This window comes from Castor canadensis, chromosome X (genome assembly GCF_047511655.1).
Source record: "Castor canadensis chromosome X, mCasCan1.hap1v2, whole genome shotgun sequence".
NCBI classification, from domain to species: Eukaryota; Metazoa; Chordata; class Mammalia; order Rodentia; family Castoridae; genus Castor; species Castor canadensis.
In genome coordinates this window covers 76214893-76238595 of record NC_133405.1, presented here as the reverse complement: position 1 = coordinate 76238595, position 23703 = coordinate 76214893, and the positions used below count along the sequence as shown (strand labels likewise).

Sequence of the window (23703 nt, the reverse complement as noted above, 5' to 3'; positions counted from 1 at the left end):
TTTGCTAAGAATAGAATATTCACTTATTCCCAAGTTACCTATATTCAGATCCTCAGGGTAAAACTTGAGGCATGTTATGACTTTGTACCAATTTTCCAAGGAAACTATTTTGAGCATGCAGAAGTTTGTTCTGGGCACCTCCCTACATTCTACCTTATGTTTAATAACAACAGTCTATTTATATGGTAATAGCAAATGACAAATTTGTTTAATGCATTGATGATTTTAGCAATACTTACTCAACTCAGTATCTACAGAGCACTGCTGTGGCAGAGTGGAGGGAATGAGAGGATGACAGAATGAAAATAGAGGATAAAATCAGGTTCAGTAATTATACTCAATGAGTTTAACATCTAATGGGACAAAATCATCAGTGCTAAAGACATTTACCAAGCTAGATATGATTAAGAGCATTACTTATGCTTCTGAGAAGGGAAAAAGCCAGTAAAGCCTCTAAATTTATCCACTGGCTTGCAGCATGATGAAAAATGTGTATCTCCCCCTTTTAGTTTTTATTGGCATACCACCACTTACCTACTCTGTGGCTGGCTTGCAGACTGCTATAGTGAATGGTGGCCTCAAAATGCCACCTTGCCTTGGACCCATTAGTCATGAGCACTGTCCAGTAGAGAAACTAGATTTGGAAATGCTTCCTTAAGGATGGACTTTAGTATTTGTTGATGACATCCAATCTAAACAACATGTTAAACCATTACTATTACTGTCCCTGCTGGGACTTCAGAGCTCTCCAGTTCTCCTGAATTGCTGAAAAATGACATACATATGATTTGGCAGAAGGGGCAGAAGAGTACCGTATCACCAGGTTTCTGTTTGCAGCCTTTCAAAGTCCAATAGACTTTATCAGCAGGAGTATCCTGTTTTGCCTTTCATCCTTTAGACTGCCATTCCCTCCAAATAACTGCTTCGTATGTTTAGAAATCATGCATTTTATAACCACTTTTCTCAGAATGAAAAATCCAAGGTGTTGTGTAGAGGCTTTCCAATTTGATTAGAAAGACTTTTTTTGAACCCTGTTTTTAAGAATCATTAATTACACATGAACTTAGTAGATGGAACACAATTTAAGTTTGTCTTAATGACTTGGCATTACCATTTTAAACATGAATTGCTATACTATATTGTGCTACTCTCGGGTATAATTAAGAAGTGTAAGAAGAGTTCACCACTAAGCTAATTCTAGATTGCTATTTTTTAAGTCTCTCTGGTCTTTACTGTAAACTCTCTCCTCTTGTTGTTGTCATCAGCATGGCAGACTTTAAATGAAATAGTTGCTTCATTTTCTACAATGGATTAGCTAGTTATTTTACTAACTAATACAGATAAAAATCTAATGAATAAAGTTTAATATTCTTATGAATCTGCCAACCTTAAATGAATCTACAGTCTTCTCCAAGGTATATTCTCAGCATGTGCCCCCTCTCAAAATAAGTTCTCTGTGCTCATCATCCTTTTATTTTGGTAAATGTACTTGAAATTTTGTTATATAGGCAGTTCAATGAAAGATTCTACAATATGGTAAGCAAAGCTAAGTCTATATAGCCATAGCTTTATGAACTTTGATGAAAAACCCCTTTTATTCTGTCTTTCTGAATAACAAGATGCTATCTTTTTATACTTTCATTATACGATGTCTTTTTTCTTTTTTTTTTCTTTTTTTTTTTTTTTTTTTGGTGGTACTGGGGATTGAACTCAGGTCTTGTGCTTTCTAGGCTGCCTGAGCCAGCCTGGACCACGATCCTTCTATTTACACTTCCCATGTACCTGGGAGGACAGGCACACACCACCACACTCAGCTATTGGTTGAGATGGGGGTCTCTCAAACTTTTTGCCCAAGCTGGCCTTGAACCAAGCAACTAGGATTACAGGTGTGAATCACCTTGCCTGACCTGTATGATGTCTTATGTGATACAATCCTTACAAAATAACTCTCACTACTGGTACATTTTATTGTCCTTCTTTCTTTCCCACACATTTTTTTCCTTTTCAGGATCAATTGCTCAACTGGCTTGTCATTGTGCCTTAGGCCTCTCTGTACAGGACACTGCAAATACTATCAATGTCCTTTACATGACACTTAGTAGATCTTACCTTTTCCTTCTTTATCTTTGCATCATCAGTAGTAGCTGATAGTGAGTATTTAACACAGGGAAATGAGCATCTGTTTTCCAGGGCACTGCTAATTTCAAATAGCTTACCCCAATTTTCAGATGATGTGTTCCAATTTTTGGTTTGGAAAATATGGTCATCATAAATACAAGCCATCCATGAAAAAAATTATACAGTACATAATTAAATCAGTGCAATTTAGTGTGAGAGACAAAATGAACTTAAAAGACTGGAGACATTCAAAGAAAAGATAGAGCAATTGACTTAAAGCAACTAGACGAACCTTACAGGGAGAAAGGGTTGAGCTGGTCCTGTGATATGGGTCATACCCGGATATGGTGGAGATGTAAATAGGGATGAGGGTCATCATCTGGGAAGATTAAAGGGCCCATTTGTATGACTGTCAAATATTGCTCAGTAGCATTTTACTATAGCAACCAATCTCTTTGTCCCTTACTGGATTCTGAGATCAGCTGTCAGAAGGTCCTTTCCACCCTCTCAGAGGTTTCCCTCTTGGTCCCACATCCCACATTGCCAGCTCATTCCTTGGTTTCACCTTAATGGTATCCCTGGAATGGTCTAGTTCCATTAGTCAATCAGAAGTTACCCAAATCAGTTTAGTTATCTATATGGACTACAAATACTCCAGCCTATAAAGATAAAGAATTCTAATCAGTGATTTGATATGATCCTAACATTCAAAGGTCAAACTAATTCAACTTTTGTTTTTCATCTCCAAATTGGTTTGGCATGGTTATAACCCATAACAGACAATGTTGACATAATCCAATATGTGTAGCATTTCAAAACAGTAAAGAAAAAAAATTGTTAAGTGTAGAAAAATCAAATATATAGATTAAATAATCATACCATGTGCACACCCAATCCCATTAGCAGGGAAGCAAGCAGAAAAAGACAAGAAAGTTTCATGAGGTTGGTAAATTTTTTCTGCATGACCTTGGAAAGCTTGGAAGAGTTAGGATATCAAAAACTGCTTGGAAAGAGTCAAGTAAACTGGGAGAAAAGCAAGGAAGCTTTGACTAAAGCTTATGAGCAGGAATAAGAAAATTTATATGGAGTCATAGCACATCTGAGAAATAAGATTTCCTTCTTTCCTATTTGTTTATTTCTTTTATTTCTGGTGCCTCTTAAAATGAACATGCCCAAAGCCCTATATCACCAAATAACTGGTAAAAAACCAGAAATCCTTGAGAACTATGAAAATCAAATAGTACTATTATCATAGTTATGATTAATATCTAGACATACAAACAAATAAATAAGTACAATTGTTAAAACAACTGTTGAAAAAAAAAAAAACAACTGTTGAAATCCAGAGATGTCATAGGGATGGCCAGTTAGCATCTTGAAGTTTTCCTATATATTTCAAGCATCTTGCTAGTTGCATATATGTTACAGGCATTGTGAACAATTTCTAGGAATGACTTACAAACATTATACACATTGCCTAGGAATTGTTTACAATTCCTGATTTAACATTCTGCCTGTAACATAAATACCGGTTAAAATGCAAAGAACTTGATCATACACTGGCATCAAATCAGAAGGTAGTGTTTCTGCAGGCCTGTCATACAACGAGAAGATTAATTTTTATGTAAAAATGTAACATAAGTAATGACCAAATAACTATACTGTACTATTTTTTTTTTTGCGGTACTGGAGTTTGAACTCAGAGCCTATGCCTTGAGCCACTCCACCAGCCCTTTTTGTATGTGTGTTGGGTTTTTTTAGATAGGGTCTCATGCACTATTTGCCCAGGCTGGCTTTGAACCACAATCCTCCTGATCTCTGCCTCCTGAGTAGCCAGGATTACAGACATGAGCCACCGGTATCCAGCTTAGATTGTACTTTTAAAGACTCATACAGAAGACTGCATCAATTCACTGAAATAATCTAAGTGCAAAGAAAAAATTTCAATCAGTGCTTTTTAAAGTTAGTTAATTTTATAATTACTTGAGTTGTACAACCGTAAGTCCAAACATATATATTTTTAAAATCTAAGTGGTTTTAAAAATCTAGGAAATTCTAGGTTTCTTTTTCCATTGTTTTTAAACAAATTAACTGCTAACTTAATATTTATTTTAAAAACATTCCAGAACTTGCACACCCAGATGTATGCTATACTTTTTGAAGCAGTCACCTTGGGAAGATATATACTTGTTCTGATGTTGCCATTGCTTAGAATATTTTTGAAATACTGCTTTTATAGCTGCCTTCTGAGCCAGTGTATGAGCCATACAATAAAAAGTCACATTATTTTCTTATCATATTTCAAAAGGCAATGTATACAATATACATTATCTGTCCAACATATTGACTGCACTATTTACATAAACCAGATTGATCTAAGAAATTATAATGCAGACACATTGTTATTAAAGCCCTGTCCCAAACCACCCTGCGAACCTAGATGCAAGACCATCTCTTCTCTCCACCCAACCCTCCAAAAAGACATGTCCAGTTGAAAACAATTGACCGTCATTAATTTCAAAAAGCTACACTGAACTTTTTTCAACACAGTTTGTTGGTACACAATATTTGGCCAGACTAGGCAGCTAGACTGTAAGCTTCATGATAGCAGGGACTTTGTCTGGTTCAGTGCTATATCCCCAGCACCTAGAACAATGTTTGGCATATTGTAGTTGCTCAAAAACTATTTGTTGGATGGATGGGTGGATGGATGGATAGATGGACTTTCTTAAAGATTTGTTATGAACCAGTCTTGGAATGTAGCTCAGTGATGTAGCACTTGTCTAGCATGTGTAAGACCCTGTATTCAATCCTCAGCAATGCACAAAATAAAATAAAATAGTTGTTATGAATCAATAAATACAGGTGGAAAATGTGAAATACAAAGGTGATGGGTGTATTGAAAGTAATGCCATGCTTCCTTCTGACAATGAGCTCAAGTTATTGCTGTTTGGCAGTGGTTAGCAAAGATACTGCTGGTGGCTATAGCATGTTCTGGACTAGGAGTTGGTTAGCTTACTGTCTTCAGAAGCTAGTATCATGCACTTTGTGAACTAATTTGTTCCTACAATGTCCCATTCACAGATTAGGCCTCTAGTACAGATCAGCTAGCTTTCATTTTCAAGGGTGGGTAATGAAGGTGTCTTGAGCTAGGTCACATAGCCAACAATAAAGAATGGAAGAATTATGGTCTGAGAAGAAGAAACCAAAATACCAGGTCTCTGCACTGATCTTTCATTCTATTATAGGCTAGAATTGTTGCCCTGGAATCTTCTTCCTTATTATTACAGCCTTCTTCATAGGCTAGGAAAAGATGGTCATGAGGCCTTCTTCAATTCCCCATCTAATTTGGGAATAGCTCCTATTGTCTGTAATAGTAATAGTAACAGCAACCGAAGCAGCCACAGTAGTATAATAAAAGCAGTAGTAGTAACAAGTGTAAAAGTACTTCTAGTAATATTATTATTACAATACTATAGACCACTTATAGAGTGTTTAATATATGACCTACACTATGAAAACTCTTCACATGTAATATCTCTTTTAGCCCTTTTTGCAAACCTATCAAGTAAGCAGTGTTGCCATCTCCATTTTACAGATATCGAAACAGAGGCTATGAGAAGTTAAGTACTGAACTAGTCAGGGACCTAAGCCTTTGCTTGCCTAACCTGGATGCACTGAAGCACCACAGTATGCTGTCTCTCTGCTCTCTGACACACCCTTCCCCTGGCCCACAATCGAGATACAAGAAAAAGCTAAATACACACCATAGTTAAACCTTGAAGTGATTTGGTCCCATTTTATAGTATTCAATAATAGTAGCTGCAAAGCAACCCAATCCTAGAGACTGAACATCTGTTTTAAGACCTTGAGTGAATATGTTTTTCTGGAATATCCCCCTTAGAAATGTTTTTGAACATTTGTTCAAACAAGTTGAGGTCTGGACACCCTCTGATGCCTTTCTCGATTGGTTATGCGCCAAGTATGACATGATCTTTCTGCATGTGGTTTGAGTTAGGTGGAAGTGTTGCACATGCCTGGGATACTGGGCAAACCCACTAGAGCTGCCCCTTGATCCAGACAAGCAGGCCCACTGAGGAGATGGCAGCCCTGGGGTTACTGGGATGGACCACTAATTGAATATGTCACACCCTAACCCTCATTGAGGGGGCGGCCTTCACCTGACAGTTAGGACAATTATATTCTCCTAACCTTTCTCTTTTGCCTGGATATTTTCTCATCATTGGGATAGGTTCCAGAAACGCCCAATGGACTTCTCATGCCCTGTGACTTGAGAGTTTCAGGAACTCTAAGCCTAAACCACCACCCTAGTGTTACTATGGCCTTATTTTCCTACTACAAGCCACCTGAACTCTACCTGCTGTGCCATAAAATTAGGGAATTGATTAATGTCTTTGGAAAGTGCATCCTAGTGCACATAACTAGAAGGGACTATAATCCTAGACAGTTTTACAGCTTTGGCAGGATGGAAGTATACTCTGTGGATAGATCGAATGTCACCTCTTGGCCTGGGTTTGTGGGAGATGGATGCAGAGCCCATCAGCAATGCTGCCACGTGGCCAAGTCCATGTGAGTGATGGAAACATGACTGTGGGAAGAGGCCAAAGCCAGTAATGAGGGAGGAGACATTCAAACCTAAGGGGAATCCCTGAATCCCCAACATCTGTGAGATGGACCAGAAGAGGCTCCAGGATAAAAAGCAACAAGAAAGCATTCAACTGATATAAGCATAAAAAGGAAAGAAGCAAAGAAGGCCAAATTGTATGTTGTGGTCATGGGAAAACTAGAGGTGTCGGATCTGCTTTAACATCCACATTGGGAGATAAAATAACAAAAGTGCTTCAAAGTTAGGCACAAATCTAATTATTGGTAAATCTTTCTTTAAGCTACTATGGATTCCTGAAATTGTCTCCAAATATTCTAGGAAGTCCTACATGCTGATGTTCTGCTTCGTGACTGACAATGCTATTCCTTCTTCACTTCCTTCAATGAAAAATACACATGTGCTATTGAAAACTGAGAATATTACCCAACCCCAGAGACTTGGTTTAACACTACTGATGAGAAAATAAACTAAGCTAAAGGTTACTACAGCATTTTATTGAGTGAAATTGATAAGCTTTAGAGAGAATGCATCAGGTAAGAGGTTATTAGGATATCTGAAATGTGAAGTCATGAAAGTCTAATGAAGGTGGTGTAATTAAGTATGAAATGGGGTTGCAGGCTGTGAGACAGTTTGTGAAGGACTAGCACCATGATTTGGCAACTGAGTAGGTTTACCAGGGCAATGGAAGCATAAAAATTTTGCCAATTTTATTAGGTTTAGTGACTGGGAAAATGAAAAAAGTGGTGTCAGTAATAGGAACAGTGAATTCAGGAAAAGAACAAGTCTTGGTGGGAAGATAAATAACTTCAGGGTGACAGACTGAGAGAACAGGCATTTAAAAATTCTGGACTGATACTCAGGAGAGAGGCTTATGCTAGAGACAAAAAATCAGGCAAGCATCACTTGTGTATTCCTTTACCCAAATCCAAACCCTCTTTTCCTAATCCCCATAAGCAGAGACCACATATAAATGATATTTAAAAATTCTGCTTCATCTCTGCTCATGCTGCTAGACCTCCCCACTCCCCAGATTCTTCTGCCCTCTATCTCCTGAACCTTACAGTAGAGAAACCTAGCTGGCCTCTGCTTATTGCAAGCATTCACAGTAAATGTACTTTTAAGAATGATTCTTTATAGTCTCAAAACACATGCCATTTGTGAGTAATAAGTGACCCAAGAAGATTACATTAATCAAAGTTTCAGTTGCTTTGAAAGTTATTTACACTGATGAAAAGTGCTATGCATGAGAAAACCTAGGAAGGAAGATAAGGTGAGTGCTACAGAGTTATGGTGACCACATTTTCTAAAACAAATATTGGACATTGGTTTCTTTTGAAAAAATTGCTATTCTGAAGTCATTTGTGATTCAATGAGGAACTTTTCTATGTAATTGAAGTGATGAAACATTGCAATTCCCAGGACATTTGGATTTTTTTTCTTGGGACAATAGGACAGACTATTTATCCTGGAAAAACACAGAATATTAATAACAGAAAGTACTTTGTACTTTTATGTTCTAAAACTGTTTCATTATTTTTATATTCTATTAACTCCCATTTTGGAATCTCCATCTTGATATCTTCTCCTTCTCCAGAGAACTCGAGGTCCCAAAAGTATTGAAGGTCAGAGTGAGAAGATACCTGAGAGATGAATTCATAGGACCAATTTTTAATATATCAAGAAACTGAGATCCAGAATGAGAAATGACTTGCTCAATGTCACACAGTAAAGTCAATGGCAGAACTGGGACTAGAATCTGGGTATCTTGACCTTACAAACATCCTTTTTATAAACACCAAACCTCCATTTGGGCAGCAGTCTTTCTGCCCCTTCTTCACATCTTTTCCCCAATCTTTGCATTGGAAATCCTTGGAGGAATGAGGAATGGGGTCCACTAGTAAGAGGGCACAGTACAAAAGAACTAAATCCCAATGTCTAAATTCCTTTGATGTGTAGCACCAGGCCCCTACACACAACACACACACGCACACCTGAACACCTTTCCTTTATCTCAACCAAAACATCTATATTTCTGTTACATCAAATATCTTAGGGTCAAATGGGATTTCAAGGGAAAACACAAATGAAACTTGGACAACTATTATTCCAAGAATTCTATTCCCAGGTGATTTAAGGTTGGTAACTTATGTCCCGTTAGAATGTCAGCACATTTCCTGCTTTCCACACTTCTCCCAAAGTTATGGAAGAAGTAAACCTCTTTCTCGGGGGCAAAGATTCACTGCTAGGAGAAAATTTCGTTATATCTCATTCCCTGAAGTTTGCTAAACTCTTCTCTATGGTTAAGTAGCAAAATCATATTACATCTGCATATGAACAAAGAAGTGACTTGCTCAAAGTCAATACAATAGAACGAGAACATAGGATTTATAATTCCCATTGCAGAAATCCATTCCGTATTGCCTATTGCTTCCCAAGGCAATCAGAAAATCAATGGCCACGTATGGATCAGGGTGGCTCCTGATCCATCAAGTGTGACTTCTCTTTGTGGAACAAGCTTCTATGATACCATTCATCATGTATGACATTTAGAAGTTTCCCTCTGAGTCTCTGAGCTTGTGAGGTGAGCGTCTTAATGAAGGACCTACAGATTCTTTTTTGTATCCCCAAGGTTGATTAAATAGTCAGAAAGCACATTGCAAATAAATATATATGGAACTCAACTGAAATAGTAAATGCTATAGGAGATCAGAATGGAAAAGGAGGTCAGTTCCATAATTTGGAAGGGCTGTGAATGAAGCTCATAGAATCTGTTCTTTTTGACATACAATGTGACCGTGCATCTTTGTGTCTTATGAAAAATAGAACTCTTTCAACATTGGGGTGCAGCTCCATAACAAGTAGAAACTTTGGAAACTATCCCCCCTGTAGTTCAGTGCCTATACAAGAAGTACTCAGTCTTAATATTTAAGGAACTCATAGTTCCCAGGCACTCACTCCAACATGTCTCAAACAATTTCACTGAAGTGTTGCATATACCTTGGGCCTGAGACCAAGTGCAAGAAATTTCACTCCATCAGAAAAATCATTGAGGCAGCTTAAGGTAATGGAAACTGGTGCTTTGGATTAAACCTGTCTATTTCCATCTCTGTTTTTTGGTGCCTGGATTATGCCTCTAAATGAGAAAACAGAAAGCACATAGCTTGAATGCTTTAGAAGTAAAGAACAAAGGAAGACAAAATGGAGAGGACATGGGGACATGTTCTAGTCTATTTTGTTCCCATCTGAGATCCAAAGAGCAACATGCAAAGAAAACCTTCAAATCAAGAATACAGATCAGTATGCTCCATTGTTACCACCCAAATTTAGAATATCTGCTCTTTTGACTGAAATAAAGTACTTTCCCTTGTCTTTTCCTATGTCCCTGACCTACTGCAATATATTATCAACATAGTACTTGCCAGAATTTATTAACCACAGTATTGGAAACCAAACACTAAAGGCTAAAAGTAAATCAGTTACAGGTATATTGCATAATTATATATATATATATATATATATATATATATATATATGGATTGACCATTTTACATTTCCAAAGATCATTTGCTTTGCAGTAATGTTCACAATAAGAAGTGTTTGTAATAGTCTCCTTGATCTGCCATAACTAAATACTATACACTGGGCCACTTAAACAACAAACATTTATTTTCTCACATTTCTAGAGGCTAGAAGTCCAAAATCGATGTGGCAGGATTGGCTTCTGGTAAGGTTTCTCTTCCTGGTTTGTAGATGGCCACCTTCTTGCTGTGTCCTCAATGGCTTTTCCTCTATGCTTACGGAGAAAGAGGGGAGGGAAAGAGAGAGAGGAAGAAAGGGAGAAAGGGAGAGAGAGAGAGAGAGAGAGAGAGAGAGAGAGAGAGAGAGAGAGAGAGAGAGAGAATCTGATGTCTTTTTGTCTTTTTCTCTTCTTATAGGGATACCAGTTCTATTGGATTAGGGTCCCAGCAATAGGTCTTCACTTAACCATAATTATCTCCCTGAAGTCTCTATCTCCAAATACAGTCATGATTGAGTTAGGACATCAAAATATGAATTTTGGGGGAACACAATTCAATCCATAACCATCTTATTAACTAACTGTACTTTTCTAAAGAAGAAACTGAGGCTGAAAGAGTGATTTGCACATACTGCTAAGTAATTGATGTCAAGACTAGAACTCAGGGGCAAGGTGCCATGGCGCATGCTGGTTATCTCAGCTACTTGGGAGGTAGGCATTGGGAGGATCACTGTTGAAGCCAAACTGAGCAAAAAGTTAGCAAGACCTCATCTCAACCAATAAGCTGGATGTGGTAGCACGTAACTGTCACCCCAGGTATGGAGGAGGTGTAAACAGTAGGGTCATAGTCATGTCAGCCTGGGCAAAACCCATGAGACCCTATTAAAAAAATAAATAAAGCAAAAAGGGATGGGGTTGTGGCTCAAGCAGTAGAGTGCTTGCCTAGCAAATACAAGACCCTGAGTTCAAACTCTGGTCTCCCCACCTACAAACAAAACAAAACAAAAAACTATAACTCAATACTGTTAACCCCTGGTTCTGCATTCTTTCTGCTATCTCATATTGTCTTATAGAATGAATTAGGAAGTATTCCTTCTGCTTCCATTTTCTGAAAGAGCTTGTAGAGAATGGTGATAGTTCCTTTTTAAGGAATTCTGGTAGAATTCTTGGTCTGATACTGCTTGTTTAGGAAGGTAATTATTTATCAATTTAATTTATTTAATACATGCAGGCCTATTCAGATTATCTGTTTCCCCTTGTGTGAGCTTTGGCAGATTGTTCATTTCATCTAGGTTATCAGATTTTTGATCATAGTGCTATTCCTAATATTTCTTTATTATCCTTTTAATATCCATGACATCAGGAATGGTGGTCATTTATGACTTCTTTTCTTTTGTCTTAATTTTTATTAGCATATACTAAATGCACAAAATATTAAGTTTCATTATAACATTTTCATACATGTATATAACATACTTTAATCATATTCATCCCCTGTTTCAGGCTTTTATCCCACCTCCCACTGGTCCCCTTCCTTTTCCCAAATCATCCTCCCTTCCCTTTCATGTCTTTTTCAAAATCTAGATTCTACATGTAAGTCTGACTTATTTCACTTAACATGATGATCTCAAGTTCCATCCATTTTTTTTGCAAACTACATGATTTTGTTCTTCTTTGTGGTTGAATAATATTCCATTGTGTATATACCACATTTTTTAACCTTGTTGGATGCTTACCAATTGTAATAATCTTTTCAAAAAAACATTCAATGTCATTTATTTTCTCTATTGATTCCAGTTTTTATTTATTCATTTCTTCTCTAATTTTTATTATTCCTTTTTATTTCTTTGGATTTTAATTTACTCTTTTTTGGTCTCCTAAGGTGGAAGCTTAGGTTATAGGTTTTAAATTTTTATTCTCCAATTTATGTATTCAGTGCTATAAATTTCCCTGTAAGTACTACATTAGCTGCATCCTGCAAGTTTAGATAAGTTATGTTTCCATTTTCATCTAATGCAAAATATTTTAACTCCTCTTGAGATCTCTTCTTTGACCTATACGTTTTTAGAATTGTATTTTTAATGCCCAAGTACTTTTAGGTTTCCCAGCTATCATTTTGATCTTTATTTCTAGCTTAATTGTATTATGGTTTGAGAGCACGCATTGTAGGATTTTTATTCTTTTAAATTAGATATGGTGTCTTTCGTGTCCTAAAATCTGATCAATTTTGGTGGTGTTCTGTGTGAAGTATAAAAGAAAGTATACTCTGCAAATGTTGGAAGAAATATTCTATAGATGTCAACTAGATACAATTGATTGATGGTGCTGTTCAGTTCAACTATGTCCTGACTTTCTGCCTGCTGGTTCTGTCAAGAACTAACAGACTGGGGAAGAAATCTCCAAATGTAATAGTGGACTTGACTATTTCTCCTTGTATGGCAATACAATTTTGTCTAATGTATTTTGACACTTGGTTATTATGAATATATACTTTAAGAATTTTTATGTCTTCTTGGAGAATTAACCTCTTATATGTTATATTATATATGTAATGCTTCTCTTTATTCCTAATAATTTTCCTTGCCTCATTTGAAATTAATAAAGCTACTAAAGTTTTCTTTTAATTAGTGTAACCTTATTATATCTATTTATATTCTATTTACTTTTAATCTGTGTATTTATATTTTAAATGTGTTTTTTAGACATGAAGACCAGTGGAACAGAATAGAGGACCCGGATATGAAGCCACACAACTATAACCAACTTATCTTTGACAAAGGCACTAAAAATATACGATGGAGAAAAGACAGCCTCTTCAACAAAAACTGCTGGGAAAATTGAAACTAGATCCATGTTTATCACTCTATACCAATATTAACTCAAAATAGATCAAGGATCTTAATATCAGACCTCAAACTTTAAAGTTGGTACAAGAAAGAGTAGGAAATACCTTGGAATTAATAAGTATAGGCAAGAACTTTCTCAATGGAACCCCAGCAACACAGCAACTAAGAGATAGCATAGATAAATGGGGCTTCATAAAACTAAAAAGCTTCTGCTCAACAAAAGAAATGGTCTCTAAACTGAAGAGACCACCCACAGAGTGGAAGAAAATATTTGCCAACTATACTTCAAAGGACTGATAACCAGAATATATAGGGAACTCAAAAAACTAAATTCTCCCAAAATTAATGAACCAATAAAGAAATGGGCAAGTGAACTAAACAGAACTTTCTCAAAAGAAGAAATTCAAATGGCAAAAAAACACATGAAAAAATGCTCACCATCCCTAGCAATAAAGGAAATGCAAATTAAAACCACACTAAGATTCCACCTCACCCCCGTTAGAATAGCCATCATTAGCAACACCACTAACAACAGGTGCTGGCGAAGATGTGGGGAAAAAGGAACCCTCTTACACTGCTGGTGGGAATGTAAACTAGGACAACCACTCTGGAAAAAAATTTGGAGGCTTTTTAAAAATCTACACATTGATCTGCCATATGATCCAGCAATACCACTCTTGGGGATATACCCAAAAGAATGTGACACAGGTTACTCCAAAGGCATTTGCACACCCATGTTTATTGCAGCATGATTCACAATAGCCAAGTTATGGAAACAGCCAAGATGCCCCACTACTGACGAATGGATTAAGAAAATGTGGTATTTATACACAATGGAATTTTATGCAGCCATGAAGAAGAATGAAATGTTATCATTCACAGGTAAATGGATGGAACTGGAGAACATCATTCTGAGTGAGGTTAGCCTGGCCCAAAAGACCAAAAATCATATGTTCTCCTCATATGCGGACATTAGATCAAGGGCAAATACAAGGGGATTGGACTTTGATCACATGATAAAGTGAGAACACACAAGGAAGGTATGAGGATAGGTAAGACATCTAAAAAACTAGATAGCATTTGTTGCCCTCAATGCAGAGAAACTAAAGCAGATACTTTAAAGCAACTGAGGCCAATAGGAGAAGGGGACCAGGAACTAGAGAAAAGGTTAGTTCGAGAAGAATTAACTTAGAAGGTAACACACATGTACAGGAAAGCAATGCAAGTCAACTCCCTGTATAGCTATCCTTCTCTCAACTAGCAAAAACCCTTGGTCCTTCCTATTATTGCTTATACTCTCTCTTCAACAAAACTAGAGATAAGGGCAAAATAGTTTCTGCCTGGTAGCGAGGGGTAAGGGGGGTTAAGGGAGGGAGTATGGGAGGAAGGAAGTGGCAGGGGGAAGTGTGGAGAAATGATCCAAACCTTGTATGCACATATGAATATAATAAAAAAAGAAAAAAGAAAAGAAAATGTGTTCTTATAAACAACATATAACCAAGTCCTGGGTTTTTTATCCACTATGGCAGTCTCTGTCATTTAATTGGGCTATTTAGACTATAGACATTTAAAGTGACCTCTGATATAGTTGGATTAATATCTACCACATGTGTTAATTTTTCTAATTGTTCCCATTGTTCCTTATTTCTTCTTTCTCCTTCTACTCTATTTCTGCCTTCTCTAGTTTTAACTGAGCATTCTATATGATTCCATTTTCTGTCCTTTGTTATCATGTAAGTTATACTTTTTTTTTACTTGTTTTTTGTTTGGTTGATTGTTTTTGTGATCCTGGGGATTGAATCCAAGGTCCCATACATGCTAGGCAAGTGCCACTAAACCATATCTCCAGCCCTTTTAAAAAGTATTTTTAGTGGTTGCCCTGAAGATTGTAAGACACATTTACAACTAATCCAAATTCATTTTCAAATAACATATACTTCTTCACAAGTAGTGCAAATACTTTGTAACAAAGCATTTCCAAGTGATTTTGCCCATTCCTTGTAACATTGCTGTCATTCATTTCACACTTCTATAAGATAATCACCAACCAAAATGTTGCCATTAGATAAATTATGAATAAAAAATATAAAAGATTTCATTTTATCTTTATTTATTCCAATATGTTCTTCCTTTTTTTCATAGATGCAATACATGATCTATAAATAATATATAAATAATTTACCTTTTGATGAAGAATTTTTTAACATTTCTTGTGCAGAAGTTCTACTGACAAATTAACCTATTTGTTTGATAGAGTCTTTATTTCTCCTTCAGTTTGAAATTACAATTTCACTAGAATTCTAGGCTCATGAGCTTTTCCTTTCAACATTTTTTTGGGCAGTACTGGGGCTTGAACTCATGGTCTCACCCTTGCTAAGCAGTCACTCTACCACTTGAGTCATTCCACCAACCCCCAACATTTTAAATATTTCATTCCATTCTCTTGTTTCCATAGTAATTAAAGAGAAGGCCAATGAAATCCTCATGCTTGGCTTTCTATAGACAGAGGTTTCCTTCAAGATGTTTCTTTCGTCTTTGATTTTCTGCAGTTTGATTCTGATATAACTAGGAATAGATTTTTTGGAGTTTTTCCTGATTAGTGTTTTCTGACCTTCTGGATTTGTGGTTTGGTGTCTTTCATTAGTTTTAGAAATGTTTCATTCATTGTTACTTTGAATATTTCTTCCATTCCTTTCTCTCTTCTTCTAGTTTTCATATTATACATATGTTACATAGTTTTTCATTTTCCCATAGTTCTTAGATATTCAATTTTGTCTTTATCATTCTTAATTTTCATTTCATTTTTGTTTTAGAAGTTTCTATTGGCATTTCGTCAGGATTGCTGATTATTTTTTATGGTTGTGTCCAGTCTTTTTAGAGTCCAACCAAAGTTATTCTTAATTTTTCTAACAGTGGTCTGATTCCTAGCAGTTCCCTTTAATTTTTTCCATCTATCTGTTTATATTACCTATTGTTCCTTACATGTTGTCCACTTATTTTACCAGATGTCTTGGTAAATTAATTTTAGTATTTTAAATTCCCAATTTGATAACTCCAATTTCACTGCTAAATCTGAGTCTGGTTTTGATGCTTTCTCCATTTTTCAAACTGAATTTTTGACTTTCAGTATGCCTTGTAATATTTTGTTCATAACCAAATATTATGTACTGTGTAAAAGAAACTGAAGTTTCATTTTATGTTTATTTGGCTAGGGGTAAGGCTGTGCTTTCTGACTACATTAACTACTGATGTCAGAGGTTAGGATTTTTTTGGTGTCCTTGTTCTTGTCTCCTCTGTGGTCTTTAGGTTTCTCTAGACACTACTCAAATAATATCTGAGGCATACAGTTCTTTTAGTTGTATTCCTCTGTTATTATACAGAAGTTTTTTTTTTAATTTAATGTGATAGGAAGCATTCTATAATACTATAATAAGACCTCAATCTTTTAGTGTGGCTGTGCCCCTGGACTATGGCCTTCACAATTTTTTCTCAGTTTTACTCCCCTTGATGAGATAGGAAGGATAAAGAGGATTGTAATTGGGTATTTTCCTTCCCTGAGGTCAGTAAGGCACTCATAAAATCTCAGTCAACTAATAGTTGACTGGAGAATAGGCATTAAGAAGAGCAGAATTCTCTTGATATATTTCAAAATGACTACTTTTGCCCTCCTTACTGAAAGCACAAGGGGGTTTTTCTCAGATCTTCACTGTAGAACCCAGCAGGTGTCCTGGAGAAAAAGCTCATGAAAATGTGCAGGATCCTCTAAAATTGGCCTCCTTAGAGATATTTAATTCTCAAGCTTGTCCACTATGAGCCTCCAGCAATTCATCAATTACAGTTCAAGTTTTTCTACCCCACTACTGGCTCCAGTGGTGGTTTCATTCATGTACTTCTGCTCCTGGAGGCTGATACTGTCTGTCTCTGCCTGTCTATGCGTCCAATTAAAGAGGCATGGTTTTTCATGTGACTTCAATTGTCTAGTCCATCTAAGAAGAGTCGTTGATTTTTCCATTTATTCCTCTTTGTTTTTGCTATGAGGATAAGAGTAATGACTTTCAAGCTCATTACATGCTGGAACAGACACCAGAAGTCTTTGTTGCCTTAACATATAAGATTGCTTTTTCCCAGTTACAACTGTTTTTACCTCTGGGTTCTTTTGCTTGGTCTTGGAATCTTTAGTCCTAAGAAATCATCAAACCTGTACAGCTTGGTTTCAAACCTCCTTCTTTCCACACCTCACCTAGTGTCAGATCAAAACTGCCAATGCTTCGCCATCAACATTTACCTACAGGTAGAAGCCACAGTTAAAACATTCATGCTGTTCCATTACTACAGCTTTATTTCAAAGCCAAATAATTAGCTATGTCCATGTATATATTCCAAGACCCTGTACACATTTTTAAATTCCTCATAGAATTTGACACATAGTAGGTATGCCACAAGTAGGGGAATTTCTTCGAAAGGATTTTTTTCCTAGTGAGTAGAGTGAATGCTATTGTGTGTATGATCAATTTCATCTATTTGGAGAAAGCATCATTATTTGGAATGACTTAAGAAAGGCTTCACAATAGAAGCTGAAATTGAATATTGCCCTGAAAATAGATAAGATTTACATTGATTCAGAAGAGAATGGATGGCATTCCAAACTTTGGGCACAGCATGAGCAAAAGTGCAGAAGCAGAATAAAAATTTTAAAAAACCTGCTTCTGAGAGACATATTCTGTCTGCTGTTAAGTGTAGCTTTTATTGGGAAAGCTTTGGTGACTTTTAAGCTTTGAAAACATTAGCATACTCCAGAGTTGATTAAGCGTGGTTATGTGAGGGCATACTCCCACCTTAGAAGATGTTTACTAAGTTGATAATAAACAATGACCAAAGTCTTATGGCAAAGTACTTAGCTGACCTCTGTTGCTTCAAATCAAATCAAAGATGTCAAGGATTTCACCGCACAAGTTGGGAAATCATTAAAACCTTATAGTATCGTTGTCTATGCTTGATACTAATGCTATTGGTATTTTCCATTGAGTACTGTCAAAGAAAAATGAATACAGCATATGGTAAACACTGTGCTCTGGTTATCAAAGCATCTGTGGGAAATATCCTTGATGGTATAGTCTCTGAATTCCCTTTTAAGTCCTCATCCTGGCTCTGGGACATATTGCCATTTCCTAGCTATAATGATCAAATAAATTCTAATAAAATGGATCTTCTACATTAGACAGCTAGACAGAGATGAAGACAGCTTGAATCAGGCCTGAATTTTTGTCAAGAAAAACATCTTGCTTCATCTCTCTTCCCTCCCACCCTTCTGGGTTTAGGGTCAGTCACCTGGAACTGGGATGACTATCAGGAGCAAATTTTAGCTCAGACAGCACAAGGGGAATTTGGAATGGTTTTTGAAATGACAACAGGATTTTGTTATTTGCTTAGCATAACCTAATTTCATTATCCCTTTCAGACTTTCTTCAAGGTTTCTTTTTGTTTTCACTTCCTTTACATTTTATTGAGTTGTAGAAAGAGTTCTCTCTTTTTCTCTCTCTCCCCTCTTCCCTTCCCTTCCCTCCTACCCCTTAAAATTATGAGAGTAACTGCTTAGGTCAGCCAACTAAACTTACTTTTATAATTATGCATGAAAGGTGGGAACTACTTCTCCCTTACCAGACTGTAAATTAATTCAGAAAAAACCAACTACAATTTGACAACTTGATGCTTCCCAGATAACAAAGGGCCTTAAATTAATAATAGTTTTTGAAAATTGCAAACTTGACCTGGTCCCTGGATTTTCACTCCTGCTGCATTTTTACCAACTTCATATTCTTGTAAGGAAACCCAGGATATGACACAACCTTTATATCTAAAGGTTTGAAAAAACACTTGGGGTCAACGACCACCATTTGACCATAAATTAAAGACAAACTGGAGTCACAAGTTGCAGGCCTGTGGTGAACGCCTTTGAACCAGGGCAAAATGAAAGCAGTTGTCTATAACCAACAGTCTTTTTCCAGTACTGAACCTGACTGAAAAGCTTCCAGAACAGATTTTGAGCAGATTTCCTTGAGGAGTCCTCCAAACACTTCCCAAAGGGTTATTACTAAGTCTAAGACAGTGAATTCAGTTGTTTCTGTGTCTGGCTGAAATTCCTCTACTGAATATCATCTTGATATTAGAAAATAGATCAACATGACCCTTGCATTCTTTTTAAAAACATCTTGAAGGTTCTAAATTTATGTAGCATGAAACCTATCTAGAAAGGCTTTCAAAACCAAAAGAAATAAGGTCACAGATTTGGCCATCTGAAATGGGGTCTCATCCAATGTTTGACTCACTGTTTCCAACTACTATGTATATTATGATAGGAAGAGAAGAACGAGCCATAAAAAGTATTTACCAATGATTTCACGCACTTTACTTTATCAAGGGGGGATAAGGTTAATGTATCATGAGAAGGAAGCAGGAGCAGATGTAATCCCTGAGCTACCATCATGGGGTTCATTGTCAGTGGAAATACAAAACACTGAATAACAACAGCAAAATATTTTTACATAGCCTTTCCTATGTATCTGTACTATTTTCAATAGATAAAGGAAAACAAAAGACACAGCCATGTGTCCTTAGGGAAATGTTACAGTTCAATGAGATAGACTCTTTCTAGACATTACAGTTTGTGCTTCCCTATCACTGGGCTTATGGGACAATTACAGCACATGAGAGGGGCCTAGCATGGTGGTTCACATCTGTAATCTTAGATATTCAGGAGGCAATCAGGAAGATCCAGGAAGATCAGGAAGATTCCAGGCCAGTCCAGGCAAAAACTTACCAAGATCCCATCTCAATAGGCTTATTGCCCCAGCTACATGGGTGACATAGGTAAGAGGATTATGGTCTAAGTATGGTCCTGGGTGAAAACACAAGACCCTATCCAAAAAATAACTAAAGTAAAAAGGGCTGGGAGCATAGCTTAAGTGGTATAGTGTCTGCCAGCAAGTGCAAGGCTCTGAGTTCAAACTCCAGTACCACCACCAAAAAAAAAAAATATGAGATTGTATTGCCATCTGTGTTTGTAATGAATGTTTCCCAAGGTGAATTTTGAAGTGTTTGAGGGTAGTTCTTTTCATTTATGTATCCATTCCACGGAGCAAAGACAGTAGACACATACTGAAATATATTTGAATAAATCGATATATTAACAAATAAAAAAGATAAATATGTATTAGAAAAACAAAATTAAGAATGAGCTAGATGCTGGAAGCATCTAGCTTATTTTTCTTCAATCTACTCTCTATACTTCCTTTTTTGAGAAAAGCCAGCATAAAGCACTTTTATTGCAATAGTAAAACTTGAAACTCGTGTGTGGCGCAGGGAAGGAGGAGGAAAAAAACAACAATTTCTCTCACCAAAACACTACACAGGACAGCAAAGGGTGAGAAGGAGCCAAGGGAAGAAAAGCCAGGAGACTGCTATTAGCAGAGCAGCAAGCATCAAAGCCCAGGAGATGCTAAAGCTGTGGTGACCAACATTGTTTTCTTAGAAAACACTCAAGGATTTGTCATGATGGCTGCCCTTTCACTGGGTGATAAGTCTACAAACAGCACCTTCATTTTAAACTTTTGATTAAAGTTCTTAACATTTAGGAAGTGGAGCTTGAGTAGTTATGAGAAATTACAAAAGTCCTGAAAATTCATTAGGAAAACCACAGGATGAAAAAAAACGGGAGTGGAGGAGAGGTGGCACAAACAATATATACACATGTAAGTAAGTAAATGTAAAAACAATAAAATAAAAGGAGAAAAGGAAAAAGAAAAAAAAACCCAAAATCAAGTCAGGTCAAGAAGGCTTCAGAGAACTCTCTGATCTGGGGACAGACACCTGTAGTGTCCAACATCACAGTAAAAGTGACCTGCTTTAAAAGACAAAGGGTTTCAGGGGAGGTGAGAGGAGCTGGTGGAGGCAAAGGCTCTCCCCTTCCCCACTTCAATTTTGGGTAGGGATTTTAATTTAACCAAAAGACATCTTGCACATTGGAGAAGAATTCAGCCCTCAATAGTGTCCCAAGTCTTCTACGGCTTTGCAGCACAGCAGCAAGAATATTTTAATAGATAATAGATAAAAATTTCATCCAAAAAATAAGATAAAGATTCTTGCAACCTCCAAACCCCAAACACCAATTCCTAATCTACAGTTAACCCATGAATGAAAGCTACATTAGTGCATATAAAGGGGACCTGGATATCAGTGACTTGCTTTTATCTCTTTCAGTGATAAAATAACATTGAAAAGCAACTCATGTTATAGCTTGATTGTTCTTCCTAATCTATAATAATACATTAGTAACATACTCAATATATCTTCTGGAACTGTGATTAAATTAATATTTAAACTTATGCTATGTAAACTGTTCACACTTTCAAGAATTTCAATTTTTTTATGTAACCATCACCAAATAAAAAATTTTCAGTAAAAAAAATAACAAATAACATTAACCCATCACCTGTGCTGTTAATACCTGACAATATACTTAATTGAAAACCTAAACCTAAAAGACTGAAACTGAATCTTCACTCCCAAATGAAAATAAAATAAAAGTAGTACAAGGAGAAAGGAGAAGAGGAAATGGAGGTGTCAGAAGCAAAACCAAGTGACAGACACATTCAGGTTGGGTAGGTGTTTATACAAAGATTGTAGCTGGACATCAGTATGGATTCATGTGCACAGTCTGGAGGAACCAGATTCATCCATGGCAGATTCACTAATGGGGAGCTAAGGGCAGAGGACACTGCTGTCATTCCAGTTTTAGAAGCTTCACGTGGAAGAGGAGAATGGAATTTGGTGGGATGATGCCAGGTGCCTGGTGGCTCTGCAGGCATAGTCTGGGGAGATGTTTGGCTCTCTGACCCACAGTCATCTAGGCCACCCCTTCTTCCCAGCCGGCTTGCTTTTGTCCAGGGAGGAATCAAATTTCTTTCCATCTTCAAGCATCCCTGTGTAGTGTACCAAGCAGGCCTGGCCACAGTTCGGGAGAGGCGGTCTCCGCCTGTGCTCCCATGGCGACAAGCAGTGGACTCCGGGCTGGCGAAGGACAGAAGCCTCTATACTTTTATCAGAGTGAACTTTCCCCAAATTTAATTAGATTTCTTCCCTAGTTAAATGGGTTTGCATTGCCTTAGAGATAAAAACCTGAACCTTTTAGGCATAGTGTGCAAGGTCATCCACAATGTGCCCTCTGCCTGCCTCATCTCTCATCATAGTGTGGGTCATACTATTGTAACCGTGGTTGACTCTCCAACTACACTGTAAGTTCCTTGAAGGTAAAGATCTCACCTAATTTATCTAGGTGGTATCAGTGCTGAAAATGATGTATCGGAATACATACTAAATACGTACCAGTACCTTCCAGTGACGCTGGGGTGCTTCTACAGATTCAATTATTCTCAAATACTCTTCCATTTAAATGTGCCTTGTAAACCTTATAAAATTGTCAAATAAATAATAATTCTATACACATTAATATGAGTCAGTAAACTCAGCTTCTAGTCCTGGCTACCCTGCTATTTATGTGAAGTTATCAGTATGTGTTCCTCATTCCTAAAAGAAAAATAATATTGCCTATATTTTATGCCTTACACGATTCCTTCTGAACTAAGGCAGGGTATAAATAAGCACTGACAAATATTAGAATGAACAAATAATGTAAGGTTACTTACAATAATAATTTATATGAAGTGACTGAGCCTGTAGGCAGATTCCTTGGATTTGATTCTTGGCTCAGCCACCTGTAATCAGGGGCTGTTTTTTCATCACTTCATTTGTAAAGTGGAGGTAATAGTTGTAACTACTTCAGGTTATGCTGAAGATTAAATTAGCAAATTTGTTTTAAAAAAATGTTTAGAACATTATCCGGCACAATATGGGCACTCAACAAGTGTCAGCTATTTTTCCAGTTCTCTGTGACTTGATTGTGGCAGTGACTGTCAAGTTATCCATCAAGTAAAGACATCAGGTATATGTATCTGATAGCTGCCCAATTCCTAAGAGCTAAACCCTAGCATGCTCAGAGATAGAACTGCCTCTAAATTCTATTCTTGACTTTAAAATGTAGTATGTATGGCCAACTCTTGAGAACATTCCAAACACTTAAGGTATGCCATCTGGTCTTCAAGACTGAGTACATTTTCATTTATTTGGAAACTTTGTGAATTTGCCCCAATAACCAGGGACAGTTCCAAGTTTACATATTTCCAATGTAAGCGCCAACTCTCCCCCACACAAGTAGGTGTGATATAAGGGGTTCCCCAAAACCTGTTTCCCAATAAATTCGTACTGAGCTTCTTGGTCCCACTGCCCTCCTGCCTGATGAGAAAAGCAATTGTCAGAGACTCCTTGAGTCAGCAAGAGCTCTGGAGAATAAAAGATTGAAGAACTTTCTAGTACTTTTTATGTTTATCACCTCTTAGAGTTGTAAATAGAGTAACTCAGCTTCCTTGAGCCAGTTCAGCTAGGAGTATATCTTCTTAAATCTCATTCAGAGGTTATCGTAGAAAACCTCTGGGCAGGGAAGTCAAGAAGGGGGTGGGGGGAGTTATATGCAAGAAAGTAAA

The 23703-nt window shown here is 36.9% G+C and overlaps 1 pseudogene; it reads right to left on the bottom strand.

Annotated features, from left to right (window-relative positions):
- Window positions 1-10588: 10588 nt before the first annotated feature.
- LOC141419549 (peptidyl-prolyl cis-trans isomerase FKBP1A pseudogene) overlaps window positions 10589-23703 on the bottom strand; it is a 34022-nt pseudogene continuing 20907 nt past the window's right edge.